The 18,584-nt window shown below is 37.8% G+C and overlaps 5 non-coding genes across 5 annotated transcripts; all 5 read right to left on the bottom strand.

Moving 5' to 3' along the window:
* Positions 1-5,925: 5,925 nt before the first annotated feature.
* LOC131222210 (small nucleolar RNA U49) lies at positions 5,926-5,987 on the bottom strand. The gene has a single exon (XR_009159918.1). It is a non-coding gene; the product is annotated as a small nucleolar RNA U49 (small nucleolar RNA).
* A 952-nt stretch (positions 5,988-6,939) lies between these two features.
* Positions 6,940-7,080, bottom strand: LOC131222204 (small nucleolar RNA F1/F2/snoR5a). The gene has a single exon (XR_009159912.1). It is a non-coding gene; the product is annotated as a small nucleolar RNA F1/F2/snoR5a (small nucleolar RNA).
* Positions 7,081-7,461: 381 nt separating this feature from the next.
* Positions 7,462-7,547, bottom strand: LOC131222195 (small nucleolar RNA Z196/R39/R59 family). The gene has a single exon (XR_009159904.1). It is a non-coding gene; the product is annotated as a small nucleolar RNA Z196/R39/R59 family (small nucleolar RNA).
* A 211-nt stretch (positions 7,548-7,758) lies between these two features.
* LOC131222193 (small nucleolar RNA Z195/SNORD33/SNORD32 family) lies at positions 7,759-7,836 on the bottom strand. Its single transcript, XR_009159900.1, has one exon. It is a non-coding gene; the product is annotated as a small nucleolar RNA Z195/SNORD33/SNORD32 family (small nucleolar RNA).
* Positions 7,837-8,307: 471 nt separating this feature from the next.
* LOC131222209 (small nucleolar RNA U31b) lies at positions 8,308-8,389 on the bottom strand. The gene has a single exon (XR_009159917.1). It is a non-coding gene; the product is annotated as a small nucleolar RNA U31b (small nucleolar RNA).
* Positions 8,390-18,584: the final 10,195 nt, after the last annotated feature.

The raw sequence follows: 18,584 nt of genomic DNA, 5'->3' as shown, positions 1-18,584 counted from the left end.
CATGCTGGCCTATCAGACATTACAAACATCCTTGTCCAAGTCAACCACTACAACTTCATACATCAACCATCAACTGCAGCAGGACCCACTAGAGATCTTTTATCTAGTGGGCACTACCATGGATGGGCCATCCCCCAAAATCTTCTCCATTTTGGACGATCATGATTATTTCTCGTCCATATTTGTGTAACAAGGGATACCAATGGATGGCAATTGGTAAGGTCTGAGACAGGGACAGGTGCCAACCGTTCATCTATTTTGCCACCACATTTTAGGGCATGAGCATAAAAATATTCTAAAAAATAAAGAATATCAAAAGCTCAAGTGGACCACAGAATCAGTTCTGATTGAACGCCCACCATTAAAAGCTTCTTGAAGGCCAGAACAAGCATATAATTAGGTTTTCCCTTCATCTGCGTCTAGGTGACATTATCACAAGTTGGATGGTAAATAAACAAAGTCATGCTCACTTGCGACACCTTTGCACACATATCATGGGCATCTAATCTGAACAGTCAGTGTAATGCGTAATCCCATGAAATCTCAATGGACAAATTTTCACCCTGTTCTAAAATTCTGTTGGGCCATAGCAAGGAGAAATATAACAAAGAAAAATGTAAATCAAGGGAGGAAACTGTTTTCATTTTTCATGATCCACCAAAATTTTGGATCAAAGTAAAAAATTGGACACAGGAAGTTTAATGAGATGCTATTTCATGTGGACTGTTCAAATTTTGGAGTCACATCACGTATGATGAGTTCTCAAAAAAATTTGCACTAGTTGCAACTAAGCGCTCGGTAAATAAACATTAAGGTGGCACTTGGAAGATTAGGATGGGTGCCATTGTTCTCACCGTTTCAACAGGGGAAAAAACAAAGAAGAAGAAAAAAATAATCACTGGTTTGTGGCTAGGAGGTTTCAGCTGAGAGATTTGGGGACACGATAAATCAATGGCGTGTGACTGGACCATGGATCAAGTGGGCCACTGCAAAGATAGGCCTTACCACTAAACCATTGGACGGGAACCAGTGCACATTCAGCTTGTAATATTCACAATAATTAAATGGCTATATATATATACAGAGAGAGAGAGAGAGAGAGAGAGAGAGAGAGAGAGAGAGATGCTCACTTGCTTACCTTTTTTAGGTGATCAGCACACATGTTATGGGCATAAAATTTGAGGGTCCATATGATGCATTACCCTTTGAAATAGTTTGGAAAAATAGAGGGATGGTCTGTATATGACACACATCAACATCTAATGGTCAGGGTGATTCTTACATATACATTATGGTGGGCCACTTCAAAAATAAATGGCGAGCCTCCCACAACAAATGCTAGTTCGCATAAAAGTGTCACCTTTCGGACACCAAGGTGGCTATAAATGGGGTTCTGTGGGGCCAGAAAGATGTGTGTCATATACATACCATCAATCTATTTTTCCCAACTATTTTTTGTTATAACCACAAAAAATGAGGCAGATCCAAATCTCATATGGACCACATCATAGGAAAAAGTGGTGATTAAACACTCACAGTTAAAAACTTCTTAAGAGCTACAAAAGTTTTGTATTAAGCTTACACTTGTGATTTCTCTTCATATCCAAGTATGCATAACTTAATTAACAGGTTAGATGACAAATAAACATTATAATAAGCTCCATAAAGTTTTTAATGGTGGTCATTCAATCTCCACTATTTTCTTGCCGTGTGGTCAACTTAATTTTTAGGCTCATACTTTATATTGATATGCAAAAACAGATGGCAGGCTAGGATAAACACATATAACCAGTGTTGAAACCTTCTTTGAGCAAATCATGATCTTTATTTTCGATTCCCACGTGTTCAAACCTTCTTGGGGCGAATTATGATCTTTATTTTCCATTCTGCCTAGGGTGTTTGTTTTTTAACTTACCGCTGAAAATCATAAATAATCATTATTAAAAATAAAAGTAAATAAATAATTATTATTTCCCGAATAAGATACACCGCAGCCACCATACACAGTGAACTTGAGAAGTTTGATTTGCCTTGTACTAAAACTAGGGAAAGAGTTCAATCCTGTGGGCTTACCATGATATGTGTATGATCCACGCGGTCCTTTTATTTTATTGGATCATTTTAAGTGGATCGCATATACAAACTAGAATGGGACCCACAGATTCACATTTCAACTATGGACATCAATATCCCCTTGATTGCTGCCGTGTGGGTCCACTTGAGCTTATAACCTGCCTGATTTTTTGGCTCAAGCCCTGCAATGATACGATGAAATAGATACACAGCGTGATATATATATATGGAAAAGGTTCTATACGGTCGATCTCATGGGAACTACCCGTGAGGTTTCCCATGAGCTCGAGCTGCGTGGGCCCCACCATGATGTATGTGGAACATCTGCCCCATCAGTCAGACGCACGTTCCATAGTGGGCCTAGGGCCAATCCCTGACTTTTGTGAGGCACACCACATACAACAGTTAGAGGGGTTACCCTCTATGAAAACATTCAAAATAATGTTTTGGGCCCACCAAGATGTGGTTCACAAATCCAGCCCATCCATTATGTATGTCCCACTTGGACGGAGAGTCAAACCAGTTTCAAACGTATCCAAATTTCAGGTGGGCACCACCAAGTGCTTTTATATGTTTTAAGGGCGTCTTCACATGATTTTAGATGGTATGGCCCACCTGAGATCCATATACGTTGATTTTTTAGATATCCCGTAATTTAAAAGGGACATATCAAATGCACGTGTTGATGTTTGACATACCCTCATGGGAAGTTCCCATGAGCTCGACCATACAGAACCTTTTCTCATATATATATATATATATATATATATCTGACACATAAAATCCATAAAATATAGAAGGCAGAACAACGCAGCAAAATCATAACACAATAAAATAAAATAAAATAAACAAGAATACACATTTACAGTCATATTCCTTTGTAATTGGAAAACCAAACAGGCCTTCCTTGCTCACAAACATAAAAGTCAGCAACCAACACAGAAAGGAGCAAAAGAAGGATGAAAAACCTATCTGTTGCAATCAACGGCTTGAAAAGGCTTCAGAGAGGCTAACCGTTGGCCGAGAAGAGGGGCCTACCCACTTGAATTCTGCAGAGGCAATTACCGTTAATGGGTGGAAAAGATACATGGGGCCACAATGTTCTGTATTTTATCCTCATCAACAGGGTGCCACAATGTTGTATGTATTTTATCCTCATCAAAAGGGTGACCCTGATGATGTGTTTGATCCACATCGTCCATTCATTTTCTAAATGTAGAACCGACCTTTTAGGACGATTGAGACCATAGATCGAAACGAACCAATTTTAGAAGAAAAGGAATTTTACATAAAGCTTCATTAATATAGCCTTTTTCAGGTTTTCAATAAACCACCCCAGTTTAGGGAAGCCCACACGGACAATGATCCATCAAAAATGCCGTATGTGTTCTATCCAAGCCGTCCATCCATTTTTTTCAGATCATTTTAGGATAGAGCTGATAAAATAAGGCAGATACAAAGTTCGTGGAGAGCACACCAAATCAATTTACGATAAGAGCCCACGAAGACCCAAAGTTAGTGATGCACACCACAGGAATCATTGAAGTTTGAAAGGACGGAGTCGTAAATTTACAGTGGGAGATAGACCCTGACTTGGATTCTCCAAATTCAGTATAAATACCTTAAAAATAGCCCCTTTATAGAATTTCACCCATTTGGAATTACCATGGTATTCTTCGTTTGAAAGATGGTCCAAAACGACTGACATAAATTTGTGAGCCCCATCGTCATCCATCCATTTCACCCGAACACTTTGACGCATGAGCCAAAGAATAAGGCAAATCTTCGAATCTATTTTTACTATGGTAATGGGATACTCTATGGCATAGTCCACTTGAACTTTGAATTTACCTCATTTTTTGAGCCCTAAATTCATCAAGCAAGAGGATGAACAGTGTGACCATTCTACATATATCACAGTGAGTTATTTGGTAGCTTAAAAAATTGAGACTCAAATCAACAATAAAGAAGGTGTACACAGGAACATAATTATTGGCCATTCCCAGTGCATTTACCTTTATTCTAAGGCAAATACCTTTACAATTTCACCCTATTTGGAAATAGAAAGAAAGGTAGTTCTGCTTAAGAAAACGGTCCAAAAAAATAAATATAAATTTGTGGGCTCCACCATGATGCATATGACATATCCATGTTGTTTTACCATGACATATTGAAGCATGAGCCGAAAAATGAAGATCCAATGTTGAAGTGGCCCACACCAAAGCAAACAGTGGCCCAAAAAGTTTGTAACGGTGGGTGTTCAATTCCCTTTTTCTTGTGGCATGGTCCACTTGAACTTTAAATTGCCCTAAATTCATTTGGCATAATGGATGAATGGACGGTGCCGATAATCCACATACATCACAGTGGGCCCCACAAATATTTAGAGGCAATCCTCAATTTTTAGGATTGAGAAAAGTAAGAGTCATATCAATCCGAAAAAACAATGCCACAATTACACATGGAAATAATATTAACTATTTACAATGCAATTAAGTTTACTTAAGAAAATCAAACTTAAACCTTATTTGATTTTTAAACAATGCCATAATTACACATGGAAATAATTATTACCTATTTACAGTGTAATTAGGTTTACTTTAGAAAATCAAACTTAGAAAATGTTTGATTTTTTAAAGCAAAGATAAATATATTGATAATAGGCAATAATTATTTCCCTTGGTAATTAACACACTGTTCCCTATGATTGCTTTGACCCATACTTTTTCTAAGACTTGAATCAAGAATACAACCAAATATATGTGAGGCCCACTGTGATGTATGTGGATCACATCCGTCATGCCAATTGAATTCAGGGCATGAGCCAGAAAAATGAAATAGATTCAAAGTTCAAGTAGACCACACCACGGTAAAAAAATGTAATCGAACACTCACCCTTAAAAACTTCCTGAGGCCCCTGTTTACTTTGGTGTGGCCCACTTGAATGTTAAACTTGCCTCATTTTTCAGCTCATGCATCAAAATGTTCCCGTGAAATAGATGGAGGACACGGATATGTCGTATACATGACAGTATAAGGCAGATATGTCGTATACATGTACGGTGGAGACCACAAATTTACGCCAATTATTTTAAACTGTTTTTTGAAACAAGAATACCCCAATTTTCAAACAGCTGAAATAGTAATAATTAGCTATTTCCAGGGCATTTACACTGAATTTAGAAAATCAAACATGCCTAAAAACTCAATAGAAATTTACAAAAAACTACCTCCTTTAAAAAATTTACATTCCAGCAACTTTTTCACAACTCACGGATGACACATAGCATGACCACTAATGGTTGGAGTAGATTTCATGCGATGAAATCAATGAATGAAATTTCCAACTGTTTCCAGACCCACCTGAATCAAAGGTCATCCTAATTTCTGGAAATGGTAAATATCACAAGGACATCTTTCAAAGATCAAGTGTCCATGAATAAGAAATTAGTATTGTTGAACTTATGTGTCTTCTGATGGAATCTCTGGATAACGTAAAAACCAACTAAGAGGCATTAATCGACATGCTTTTCATCAAAAGCAAAGAAATTCTAAGCTGACATGTACGAAAACCAGCAACCAAACACCAACTACAAAACAATGGAACTGGAAATCAATTTCCAAAAGAAAATTGAAATTTTTTTATTAAGCAAGGAAGCTTCAGAAAGTGGTTTTCACATCACAAGAAGAAAAACTTCAGACGGTAATTCCAATATAAGTGACTAACTTCATCACAAGCTTCCATTTGCATCCATTTGAAAACAGATTCATGCATAACAAAATTTAAAATTTAAAATAAAAAACAAGAGAGTTAGGTGGGTATGTAAAGAAGATCCCTCAGAGACCCGTGTAAAATCACACACTTGGAGTGTCATACGGCACTTCCTATCTATGGGTGTTCTTCCTCATTGGATTCCTTTCTATCTTCTCTCTTTTGGAGGGAAGAAAACTACAACATACAACCATTCCAATTGTAATAGAAAGATGTTGATTGTGAACATGGACAACAAAAAAGGATTCTAATTGTAATATATGAAAACAGAAGGAAACATGCATGCAATCAGAACATTGGGTTGAAGCTGGAATGGGATATCCTCAGAGACCCCTTTAAAATCACACACGGTTAGTGTCATACGGCACTTCCTATCTTTGGGTAGTTCTTCCTCATTGGATTCCATTCCTTCCCTCAACCTTGAGTCCAAACTTTTTTAGACCTGTTTGGATTATGGAAATTGAAATTCACATGGATAGCAATTGGAGATCACATGCTCTTCTGAAACTAGTCATTTCAAATGCAAAAGTTAGGATTTCAAATCTCCCTGCTTCCAATGAATATAAGTTATTTTCAATCAGATGAAATCTTTAAAATGCAGAGAAAACAAAGATGATGAATTCCAAAACCATTTCCTCTGTTTGTCTGTGAATGAGATTATCAATGAAATGATTTTAGATGGGAAAACAAGACAAGGTTGTGGAGTATAGAAATCATTCCCAAATTGTATGTGGGGCCCACCACAATGTCCATGTGAAATCCATTCCATCTACCAGCATAGTGATAAACCAAAAATGAAGAAGATACAAAACCCAAGTGGGCCACACAGCAGGAAACAGTGGGGTCCCACCATTGAAACCTTCAATGGAACCCAATAAGGTTCCAATGGAGGGCATTCACCCCCACCTTTTCCTATCATGTGGCCCACTTGAGAATTGAATCTAATCCAATTTGAACTCTCATCATATCATTAGCTATTCCACCAATGACCGGATAGGATTTCAAACAAACAATGCAGTGGGCCCCATAACCTGTATTGCAAGAAAATTAACATCCCTAAGTTGTTCATGTGGGGCTCACGCTCACTAATACATATATGTAAACAGGGAAATAGTAACTAGAAGCTTATGGTAACAAGCATTCTGTGTCGCAAGACCTGTTTTATTCATGTATGCCTTGTTAACGAGATACCCAGCTATCAAAACAAGTCAAGGCATCAGATACCAAAGGCAATTCAACAACAACAACAACAACCACAATAGAAAATGGAAATCAGCTACAGCTACAACTGGTTGTAGGCAAAATTCTCTTACCCCTACAGCTACAAGACATACAACACTACGGAAGACTCCTGTGTGAGTTTTACACCATTTTGATAATGGTGGTCAACCATCCATCTCATGTATAGGCTATAGCACTGATGTACAATTATAAAGACCATATAAATTATAGATCCCATCTCTTAAATCATACAGATCAAGATCAGTGGTACACGTTCAAATGAAAAAAAATTAAAAAAATCAAAGTTCTAATTTTGCGTGCCCCACCAAATGAACGGTCTAGATTGCATCAATGCTGCAAAATTAACATATGAGACAGGAATTCAGGAATTTATGTGCAATCTCAGCCGAAAGATGGTGATAAAATAGAGAATAATCATTGCCAGCTCAGCAACTAATTACAATTTTCATCATCGACTGCACATGTCTACCTAGATCCTAACCGATCACTCACCATAATCTAAAGATTACGATGAATGTACCATACGAACAATATAAACATTCTACCTACTTTTCAATGGTTAGGATCGTTCTATGAAGTAAAAAAAAATGGACAGGCACCCAATCAATGATTGTACTACAAGATGAACGATTCAGATCACCATACGCGTATGCCACGTGTATAAACTGCTTGAGAGATCAGATGGTAGTGCATGTTGAATAATTCATCATCCAATAGCAGAATGTATGGATAATATCATCACGCCTCCCAATGCAGTTCAAATAACCAAATTTGGTTTTTAAAAAAAAAAGAGAAAAAAACGATCAGACGATCCTAGCCGTTGATCGGTGTCCAAAACAGTAAACGATTTGATCATATGTTCTCGCACTTTCCACAAGTGGGTCCAACTTTGGTGGTTGAGAACGTTGATCTGATCGACTCCAACAAGAACAAACCATCAAAAGAATCCGATTTCAGACTCCTTTCAACACCAAACATCTATCTACAATCCATCGGGAGGAACTCCCGCACACTCCCATTTGAAAGATAATCTGCGGATGTTATATCCGCAGTGAGGCCCATCAAACCAACGATCTGGATCAACTAGCCGTGGGCCCCACTTGAGCGCACACGAGAAACGAGGATACTGCTATCCATCCTCGACCCCAATTACCAAATGTAAAAATGAAAAACGAAAAAAAAGAAATAAATCTATTTAAAACGTCATCGAGTAGAAGATGGAATCAGATTCGTACATGTCGATCACCACCTCGCATCGAGAGATGCGAGTAAGACTGGGGCGACAGTCATATCATCACGTTCCAGATGAACGGTGTGGATCAGACATATCGTCTGATCCAACGGACAAAAACACTTACTGAGAGAGAGAGGTCCCGCCTCACGAAGAAGATTAGTAACTCGCGAAGAGGAGAGGAAGAGAGTAGAGAGAGAAGAGTATCTCGCAATGGGAAGAGAATAGAAGCAGAGGCGGAGGTAGGGGATGTAAAGAGAAAAGAGCGAGAAAGGGGTTTTATATAGAAAGGAGATTAGGGTTTTTCTCGATCCGGGCTATGGTTAATCGCGACGAGTGCGAAATCCCTACAGCACTCGTAGTTGGGAACGGATGGCTACTCCCCTGACACCAGCCCTGTGGCTGGTGGTCGGTGACCTATGGGCCCCACCATGATGTATGTATTTCATCCATTCTGTTCATCCATTTTTAAAGATTATTTTAGGCTTTTTCAGAAAAATGAGAGGGATATAAATCTCAGTTGGACCACACCACAGGAAAACAATAGTGATTGGATATCTATCGTTTAAATCCTACTAAGGCCCACTGTACTGTTTATTTTACATCCAATTAGATCATAAAGACCCAGATGAAGGTAAAAAACAAAGATCAGCTTCATCCAATACTTTTATGGGCTCCAAAAAGTTTTTAATGGTTGACATTAATTCAACACTGTTTCCTATAATGTGCTACACTTGAGATTGAAATATATCTCATTTTTTGTATAATACCATAAAATGATCTATTAAAATATATGGACGGAATTGATGAAACACATACATTATGGTGGGGCCCACAGAGCACCGACCACCAGCCATTGCCTGGTGGCAGGGGGAGTAGCCAATCCGTTTCCCTCGTGGTCGTGGTTGGGGACACGGATTCGGTGGTGGACACTCCGTTGCTCACGACGGTGCTGGAAAAGATCTGTCGGACCCATCATGAGGTACGTGTTTTATCGACGCCGTCCATTTATTTTGAGAGATCATTGTAGGGCATGAGAAGAAATATTAGATAGATCCAAATCTAAAGTGGACCACACTATAGAAAACAATGGCGATTGAAGGACCACCGTTAATAACTTCCTAAGGCCCAACATAGTGTTTGTTTTCCATCCAACCTATTGCTTAGGTAACATGGACCTGAATGAAAATTTCGGAAGCGGATTGGCTGGTGTACACACAGCAGCTATACAACTGCTGTAGGTAGTGCGAAGAAGAGCACCAACGCTCCTCGATGTCCAAGTTGTATGAACGGTTCAAAGGAGATCAAAGTTACTTGGCCCTACAGTGATGTATTTATTATATCTACACTGTTCATCTATCTTTAGAGATCATTTTAAAGCATTATCCGAAAATGAATCATATCTAAAGATCAACTGGACCACACAACAAATAGTAGCAGAGATAATGCTTGTCACAGTTGAAAATTTCGTAGGGTTATGATGTTTGAGTTGTGGTGTAGTGGTGTTTAATGTCCTTTAATTGAAATGTATTAGAATTCATGTAAATGTGTTTTACGACATTTATTTAGATAGTATGATAGCTTGACTCATTCAATTGAAATAAATGTTGTATTTGATGTCTTACATCAAGTCACATGCAGGGCTTGTTGATGTCATCGATAGACTATTCGATGGCATTGAACAGTTTTGGATACCATCGATATTTTTTGGATTTAGTTGTTCGTTGGACCAAGTTGGCACATTTTTTATGCCATTGATGAGTGTTTGATGCCATTAAGAATTTTTAAAAAATTATATTTTGTCTCTAGACAGTTGAGATGTGAGTTCGATACCATCAATGAATGTTCGATGTCATCGAAGGATTAGTTTTGATGTCATGTATGAGTGTTCGATGGCATCGAAAGATTTTGTGTAAATTTTTTGCAAAGCTGCGAATTTGTCGAATTAGTTTCTGATTCCGTTTGGGATTCTTTCCTTATATAGGGGGGTTGTAAACGGGATTAAGAGGTATTTTAAGTGTTTCTAAATCGTCCTAGGGTTTCAAAGGATGTAGCAAGGGTGATATTTGAGGTTGTTCGAAGCGGGTAAGCTCTTTCTCTTTATAATTTTCTGCTTTCATAATGATCGTTTGTCACTTTGTGCCGTGGTTTTTTTTCCAAAAGGGTTTTTTCACGTTAAATTGAAGTGTTCTCTTTGCATTTGCTTGGTACAATTAGATTACTATCATAGAATATTCTTTGTGTGCTTCCGCGATCCCCCAACAAGTGGTATCGAAGCTAATGTCAGGGCCCATGCTTGAATCTGAATGATTGATATCAATGGGAGATACTAAGTATGATATTGAGAAGTACTCGGTAAAAATAATTTTGAGTTATGGAAGGTTAATATGATTAACCTATTAACTAAACAAGGCGATGATGGGGATCTTGAGGAGCGACGACCGTTTATGAGTGACGATGATTGAAAGACCCTTGAGAAAATCGCAGCAAGTTTGTCAGCGAAGTTAGAGAACGTTTATGCGAAAAAGTTTATTAAAGATCGCCTATACTTAAAACTGCAGTTGTTCAACTTCAGGATGACAGAGAGTGAAAATGTGGAGGCCCACGTCAATAATTTTAATAAGTTGATTTGCAAGTTGTTGGACATGGAGGATGTTATCAAAGACGAAGATCAGACATTTATTTGTCAAATTCTCTTTTGGCGTTGTATGAGTCATTAAAGGAATCGTTGTGCACCAGTAATAAGTTCCTATGTGTGGACACCATAATAACTTCAAGATTTTCTCAAAACAATGTCCCAAAACAAATTTGGAAAAACAGGATATGTCTCATGTGCCTTAATCAAATACGGTTAGCAAATTAATATATGTAATGGTCTGTACGAGACCGGATATTTCATAGGCAATCGGTGTTGTGAGCAGATATATGTCAAACCCCGACAAACAACATTGGGAAGCGGTAAAATTGCTACTTTGATATAATCGAGGTACAAAAGATTACGTCTTAAATTTTGAGAATATAGAAGCAAAGTTGGTTGGGTATGTGGATATGACTACGTAGGCAGTGTGGGATTTCATAAATTCTACTTCATATTACTCATTTGTACTAGCGGGTGGAACAATTAGTTGGATGTAGAAGCTTCAGTCTGTGGTGGTTCTTTCCACGACCGAAGCAGAGTATATGACAGTGACAGAAGCGTTTAGATAGAGTGTTTGGTTAAGATGTATGATAAATCAGTTGAAGCTTCAGCAGGAGGCCGTGCTGGTTAACTGTAATATCTAGAGCGTTATCAATTCAGCTAAAAATTATGTTTATCACTAACATAATAAATACACTGATGTTCATTGCCACTTTATTCGACAGGTGCTTGAAAAAGGTGGCATGACTCTGAAGAAGATTCACACGAGCGTGAATTCGGCAGGCATGCTCACCAAGGTGGTTCTTGCAGAGAAGTTCAAGTTTTGTACTACCTCTTTAGGCTTGGCGATGGCGTAAAAGGAGGACGGAGAGTGCACGAGAAGCGTTTATAGACTTATGATGTAAGGCAGATATAAGATAGAAGGATAATACTCTACACGTTTGATGATTGAAAATATGTCGAAGATTGTTGTATTTGATATCTTAAATTTAGTAAGGTATAGGGCATGTCGATGCCATCGATAGACTGTTCAGTTTCACCTTCGATAGCATCGAACAGTTCTTGATCCCATCGATATTTTCTGGATTTTCTTTAATTGGTCATTGGACTAACTAGGCATCTTTTCGATGTCATCGATAATTTTCAGAAAATCATGTTTTGTACCTAGACAGTTGAGGTGTTAGTTCGATGCCATCGAAGGATTGTTTTGATGCCATCTATGAGTGTTCGATGGCATTGATGGATTTTGCGCAGATTTTTCACGAAGCTGCAAAATTGTGAGATTTGTTTTCGATTTTGTTTGAAATTATTTCCAAAGTTATATATGTGGGTGTAAACACAACTGAGAAGTATTCTAAGTATTTATAAATCGTCATAGGGTTTCAAAGGGTGTAGCAAGGGTGATATTCGAGGTTGTTCGAATCCGTGTAAGCTCTTTCTCTTTGTAATTTTTGTTTTTATAATGATCATTCGTCGCTTTGTGTCGTGGTCTTTCCACGTTAAATCGTTGTGTTCTCTTTGTGTTTGCTTGGTTCTATTGGATTACTATCGTAGATTATTCTCTGTGTGCTTCCGCGGTCCCCCAACAATAAATGTTAATTCAAAGCCCTTTTTAAAATTACATCAAAGCTATATGATTTTATTTTACATGGATTTTAATTATCACCTCAGCCAATTCACATGTCATAGTTATTTATCTCACTCACTCTTTTAAACACAATTTGATGATTTTGACTATAAAATTTTAGCTAACTCCCATTATAGCTAACATACAGAACTTATTGTTCCAATTCGCATTGATGCAATAGTGATAACTAATGTATATCAAATAAAGTTCACCAAACAACTTACTTACAATGTATGTCAGATACAATCTTTAAGACGAGTTAAATGCAATCTTTAGTAAATATAAAACTTATAACTTTGTATTTCAAATATAAGTTATTGAACAATCCTTAATAAAAAACAATGTCAAAATCAATGTGAAATGAAATATATAGTGTTACAGTTGTGATTTCTCGAAAGAAGTTTATTTTATTTTATTTTATGGAAGTGAGATTCCAATTCACATCGAAATTACTCTTTGTGCACTAATTATCATCAATTATCATCAATCGTTATTGATCACACCTCTTAAATGACCTGACCTCGCCATTAACCAATGACTAGTGGTCGGTGCTCTGTGGGCTCCACCATGATGTATTTGCTTCATCCATGCCATCCACCCATTCTTTCATGTCATTTTAAGGAACGAGCCCAAAAATGAGGTTGAACTAAATCTCAAGTGGACCGTGCAGTTTTGATTGAACGCCCCCCATTAAAAACTTCTATGGGGCCACAAAAGTTTTGGATATATATATACATATATACATACATACATACATACATATATATATATATTATTTCTTTCATCTAAGTTTTTATGACTCAATCAATATGTTAGATGTCAAATAACCATTATAGTGGGCCCTAGTAAGTTTTTATTGGTGGAAATTCAATCACTAGTGTTTTCTCATGGTGTGGTCCACATGAAATTTAGATCTACCTTATTTTTTAAAATCAAGTCCTAAAATTATTTTTAAAAATAGATGGACGGCGTGGATAAATCACACACATCATGGTAGGGTCTACATAGCACCGACCACTAGCTACTGGCTGGTGGCAGTGTCACTGGCCAAACCGCGTCCCCTTGAATAGCACTCTCATCATCAAGAATGAATAGCCATTTTTCAAGAACTCCCTCTCTCTCTGCCTCTGCCCCCAACCAAACCTCATCCTCAGTCATCCTTCTTCTTCTTCTTCTCTCTCTCTCTCTCTCTCTCTCTCTCTCTCTCTCTCTCTCCCCCTGCCTTTGCCGCTAACCAAACCTCATCTTCACTCATGCTTCTTCTTCCTCCTCCTCTCACTCATCCTTCTTCTTCTTCCTCATTTCACTCATCCTTCTTCTTCTCATCTGCATTCTCTGAGCAAACTGCTGTCTCTTCCGTCTTTTTCCTATGGCGAAAAAGAACACTCAAATTTCAAATCACATCGAAATTACTCTGTGCACTAAGTATCATCAATTTTCATCAATCGTTATTGATCACACCTCTTAAATGACCTGACCTTGCCAATAAGCAATGACTAGTGGTCGGTGCTCTGTGGGCCCTACCATGATGTATTTGTTTCATCCATGTCATCCACCCATTCTTTCATATCATTTTAAGGAACAAGCCCAAAAATGAGGTTGATCTAAATCTCAAGTGGACCGTGCAGTTTTAATTGAACGCCCCCTATTAAAAACTTCTATGGGGCCACAAAAGTTTTGAATATATATATATATATATGTATGTATTCCTTTCATCTAAGTTTTTGTGACCCAATCAATATGTTAGATGTCAAATAACCATTACAGTGGGCCCTAGTAAGTTTTTAATGGTGGAAATTCAATCACTAGTGTTTTCTCATGGTGTGGTCCACATGAAATTTAGATCTACCTCATTTTTTAAAATCAAGTCATAAATTTATTTTTAAAAATAGATGGACAGCGTGGATAAATCACATACATCATGGTAGGGTCCACATAGCACCGACTACTAGCTACTGGCTGGTGGTAGAGTCACTGGCCAAATCGCGTCCCCTTAAATAACACTTTCATCACCGAGAACGAATAACAATTTTTCAAGAACTCCCTCTCTCCCTGCCTCTGCCCCTAGCCAAACCTCATCCTCAGCCATCCTTCTTCTTCTTCCTCCTCGTCTCTCTCTCTCTCTCTCTCTCTCTCTCTCTCTCTCCCTGCCTCTGCCCCTAAACAAACCTCATCCTCACTCATCCTTCTTCTTTCTCCTCCTCTCACTTATCCTTCTTCTTCTCCTCTCATTCTTTGAGCAAACTGTTGTCTCTTCCGTCTTTTTCTTATGGTGAAAAAAATACTCAGTTTGCTTAGCCAATCTCATGTCCTCATTGCGATGTTAAGATCGTATTTGAAAAGGCAGGTGAAGATCACATGAATTCTTGTCATTGGGAGATGACAGTTGAATGCGACGGTTGTTTCATGGCATTCAATAATAAGGCAGACAGAGAAATTCATCGACTGGCTAAACACAAAGCAAAAGCATCAAGAGTAAGAGTCCGAGGTTGAGAGGCTCATCACGAAGAATCAGGTTTTTTAAAAACCATATGCCTTGGGAAGCGGTAAAATTGTTACTTTGATATAATCGAGGTAAAAAAGATTACGTCTTAAAATTTGAGAATATGGAAGAAAAGTTGGTTGGGTATGTGGATATGACTACGCAAGCAGTGTGGGATTCCATAAATTCTACTTCATATTACTCGTTTGTACTAGCGGGTGGAACAATTAGTTAAATGCTGAGGCTTCAGTCCATGGTGACTCTTTCCACGACCGAGGCAGAGTATATGGCAGTAACAAAAGCGTTTAAATAGAGTGTTTGGTTAAGAGGTATAATAAATCAGTTGAAGCTTCAGTAAGAGGCTATGCCGGTTAACTGTGATATCTAGAGCGCTATCAATTTAGCTAAAAATTATGTTTATCACTTACGTACTAAATACATTGATGTTCATCGCCACTTTATCCGACAGGTGCTTAAAAAAGGAGGCGTGACTCTAAAGAAGATTCACACGAGTGTGATTTCAGTAGGCATGCTCACCAAAATGGTTCCTTTAGGCTTGATTATAATGTAAAAGGATGACAGAGAGTGCACGAGAAGCGTTGATAGAGCTATGATGTAAGGCAGATATAAGATAAGAGGATAATAAGTTACACGTTTGATGATTGAAAACATGTTGGAGATTGTTATATTTGATGTCTTAAATTTTGTAAGATACAGGGCATGTCGACGTCATCGACAGACTGTTTGATTTCACCTTCGATGGCATCGAACAGTTCTCGATCCCATCGATATTTTTTAGATTTTCTTCAGTTGGTCATTGGACTAACTAAGCACATTTTCGATGCCATCGAAAATTTTCAGAAAATCATGTTTTGTATCTAGACAGTTGAGGTGTTAGATCGATGTCATCGAAGGATTGTTTCGATGCATCTATGAGTGTTCAATGGTATCGACGGATTTTGCGCAATTTTTTCACAAAGATACGAAATTACGAGTTTTGTTTTCGATTTTGTTTGAGATTATTTCCAAAGTTTTATATGTGGGTGTAAACGCGATTGAGAGGTATTCTAAGTATTTCTAAATCGTCATAGGGTTTCAAATGGTGTAGCAAGGGTGATATTTAAGGTTATTCGAATCCGTGTAAGCTCTTTCTCTTTGTATTTTTTGTTTTCATAATGATCATTCGTCGCTTTGTGTCGTGGTCTTTCCACGTTAAATCGATGTGTTCTCTTTGTGTTTGCCTGGTTCTATTGGATTACTATCGTAGATTGTTCTCCGTGTGCTTCCGCAGTCCCCCGACAATAAATGTTAATTCAAAGCCCTTTTTTAAATTACATCAAAGCTATACGATTTTATTTTACATGGATTTTAATTATCACCTCAGCCAATTCACATACTATAATCATTTATCTCACTCACTCTTTTAAACACAATTTGATGATTTGGACTATAAAATTTTAGTTGGCTCCCATTATAGCTAACATACAGAACTTATTGTTCCAATTCGCATTGATGCAATAGTGATAACTAATGTATATCAAATAAAGTTCACCAAACAACTTATAATGTATGTCAGATACAATCTTTAAGACGGGTCAAATGCAATCTTTAATATACATAAAACATACAACTTTGTATTTCAAATATAAGTTATTGAACAATCCTTAATCAAAATCAATGTGAAATGAAATATATAGTGTTATAGTTGTGATTTCTCGAAAGAAGTTTATTTTATTTTATGGAAGTGGTATTCCAATTCACATCGAAATAACTCTGTGTACTAAGTATCATCAATTTTCATCAATCGTTATTGATCACACCTCTTCAATGACCTAACCTTGCCATTAACCAATGACTAGTAGTTGATGCTCTGTGGGCCCCACCATGATGTATTTGTTTTATTTATGCCATCCACACATTCTTTCATATCATTTTAAGGAATGAGCCCAAAAATGAGGTTCATCTAAATCTCAAGTGGACCGCGCAGTTTTGATTGAACGCCCCCCATAAAAAACTTTTATGGGGCCATAAAAGTTTTGGATATATATATATATATATATTTATATATTCCTTTCATTTAAGTTTTTATGATCCAGTCAATATGTTAGATGTCAAATAACCATTACAGTGGGCCCTAATAAGTTTTTAATGGTGGAAATTCAATCACTAGTGTTTTCTCATGGTGTGGTCCACATGAAATTTAGATCTACCTCATTTTTCAAAATCAAGTCCTAAAATTATTTTTAAAAATAGATGGACAGCGTGGATAAATCACATACATCATAGTAGGGTCCACATAGCACCGACCGCTAGCTACTGGCTGGTGGCAGTGTCACTGGCCAAATCGCGTCCCCTTAAATAGCACTCTCATCCCAAGAACGAATAACCATTTTTCAAGAACTCCCTCTCTTTGCCTCTGCCCCCAGCCAAACCTCATCCTCAGTCATCCTTCTTTTTCTTCCTCCTTGTCTCTCTCTCTCTCTCTCTCTCTCTCTCTCTCTCTCTCTCTCTCTCTCTCCCCCTGCCTCTGCCCCTAACCAAACCTCATCCTCACTCATCATTCTTCTTCCTCCTCATCTCACTCATCCTTCTTCTCCTTCCTCCTTTCACTCATCCATCTTCTCATCTCATTCTCTGAGCAAACTGTTGTCTCTTCCGTCTTTTTTCCTATGGCGAAAAAGAACACTCAGTTTCCTGAGTCAATCTCATGTCCTCACTACGATGCTAAGATCGTATCTGAAAAAGCAGGTGAAGATCACATGAATTCTTGTCATCGGGAGATGACAGTTGAATGCGACGACTGTTTCATGGCATTCAACAATAAGGCGGACAGAGAAATTCATCGACTGGCTAAACACAAAACAAAAGCATCAAGAGTAAGAATCTGAGGTTGAGAGGCTCATCATGAAGAATCATGTTTTTTAAAAACCATATGCCTTGGGAAGCGGTAAAATTGTTACTTCGATATAATCGAGGTACAAAAGATTACATCTTAAAATTTGAGAATATGGAAGCAAAGTTGGTTGGGTATGTGGACACGACTTTGCAGGCAGTGTGGGGTTCTATAAATTGTACTTCATATTACTCGTTTGTACTAGCAGGTGGAATAATTAGTTGAATGTTAAAGATTTATCCCGTGGTGGCTCTTTCCATGACCGAAGCAGAGTATATGGCAGTAACAGAAGCGTTTAAATAAAGTGTTTGGTTAAAAAGTATGATAAATCAGTTGAAGCTTCAGTAGGAGGCCATGCCGGTTAACTGTGATAGCTAGAGCGCTATCAATTTAGGTAAAAATTATATTTATCACTTACGTACTAAATACATTGATGTTCATCACCACTTTATCCGATAGGTGCTTGAAAAAGGATTCGTGACTCTGAAGAAGATTCACACGAGTGTGAATTCGGCAGGCATGCTCACTAAGATGGTTCCTTTAGAGAAGTTCAAGTTTTGTGCAACCTCTTTAGGCTTGGCAATGGCGTAAAAGGAGGATGGAGAGTGCATGAGAAGCGTTGATAG

The sequence above is a fragment of the Magnolia sinica genome, chromosome 12 (assembly GCF_029962835.1).
Source record: "Magnolia sinica isolate HGM2019 chromosome 12, MsV1, whole genome shotgun sequence".
NCBI lineage: Eukaryota > Viridiplantae > Streptophyta > Magnoliopsida > Magnoliales > Magnoliaceae > Magnolia > Magnolia sinica.
This window is presented reverse-complemented; position numbering and strand designations above follow the sequence as displayed.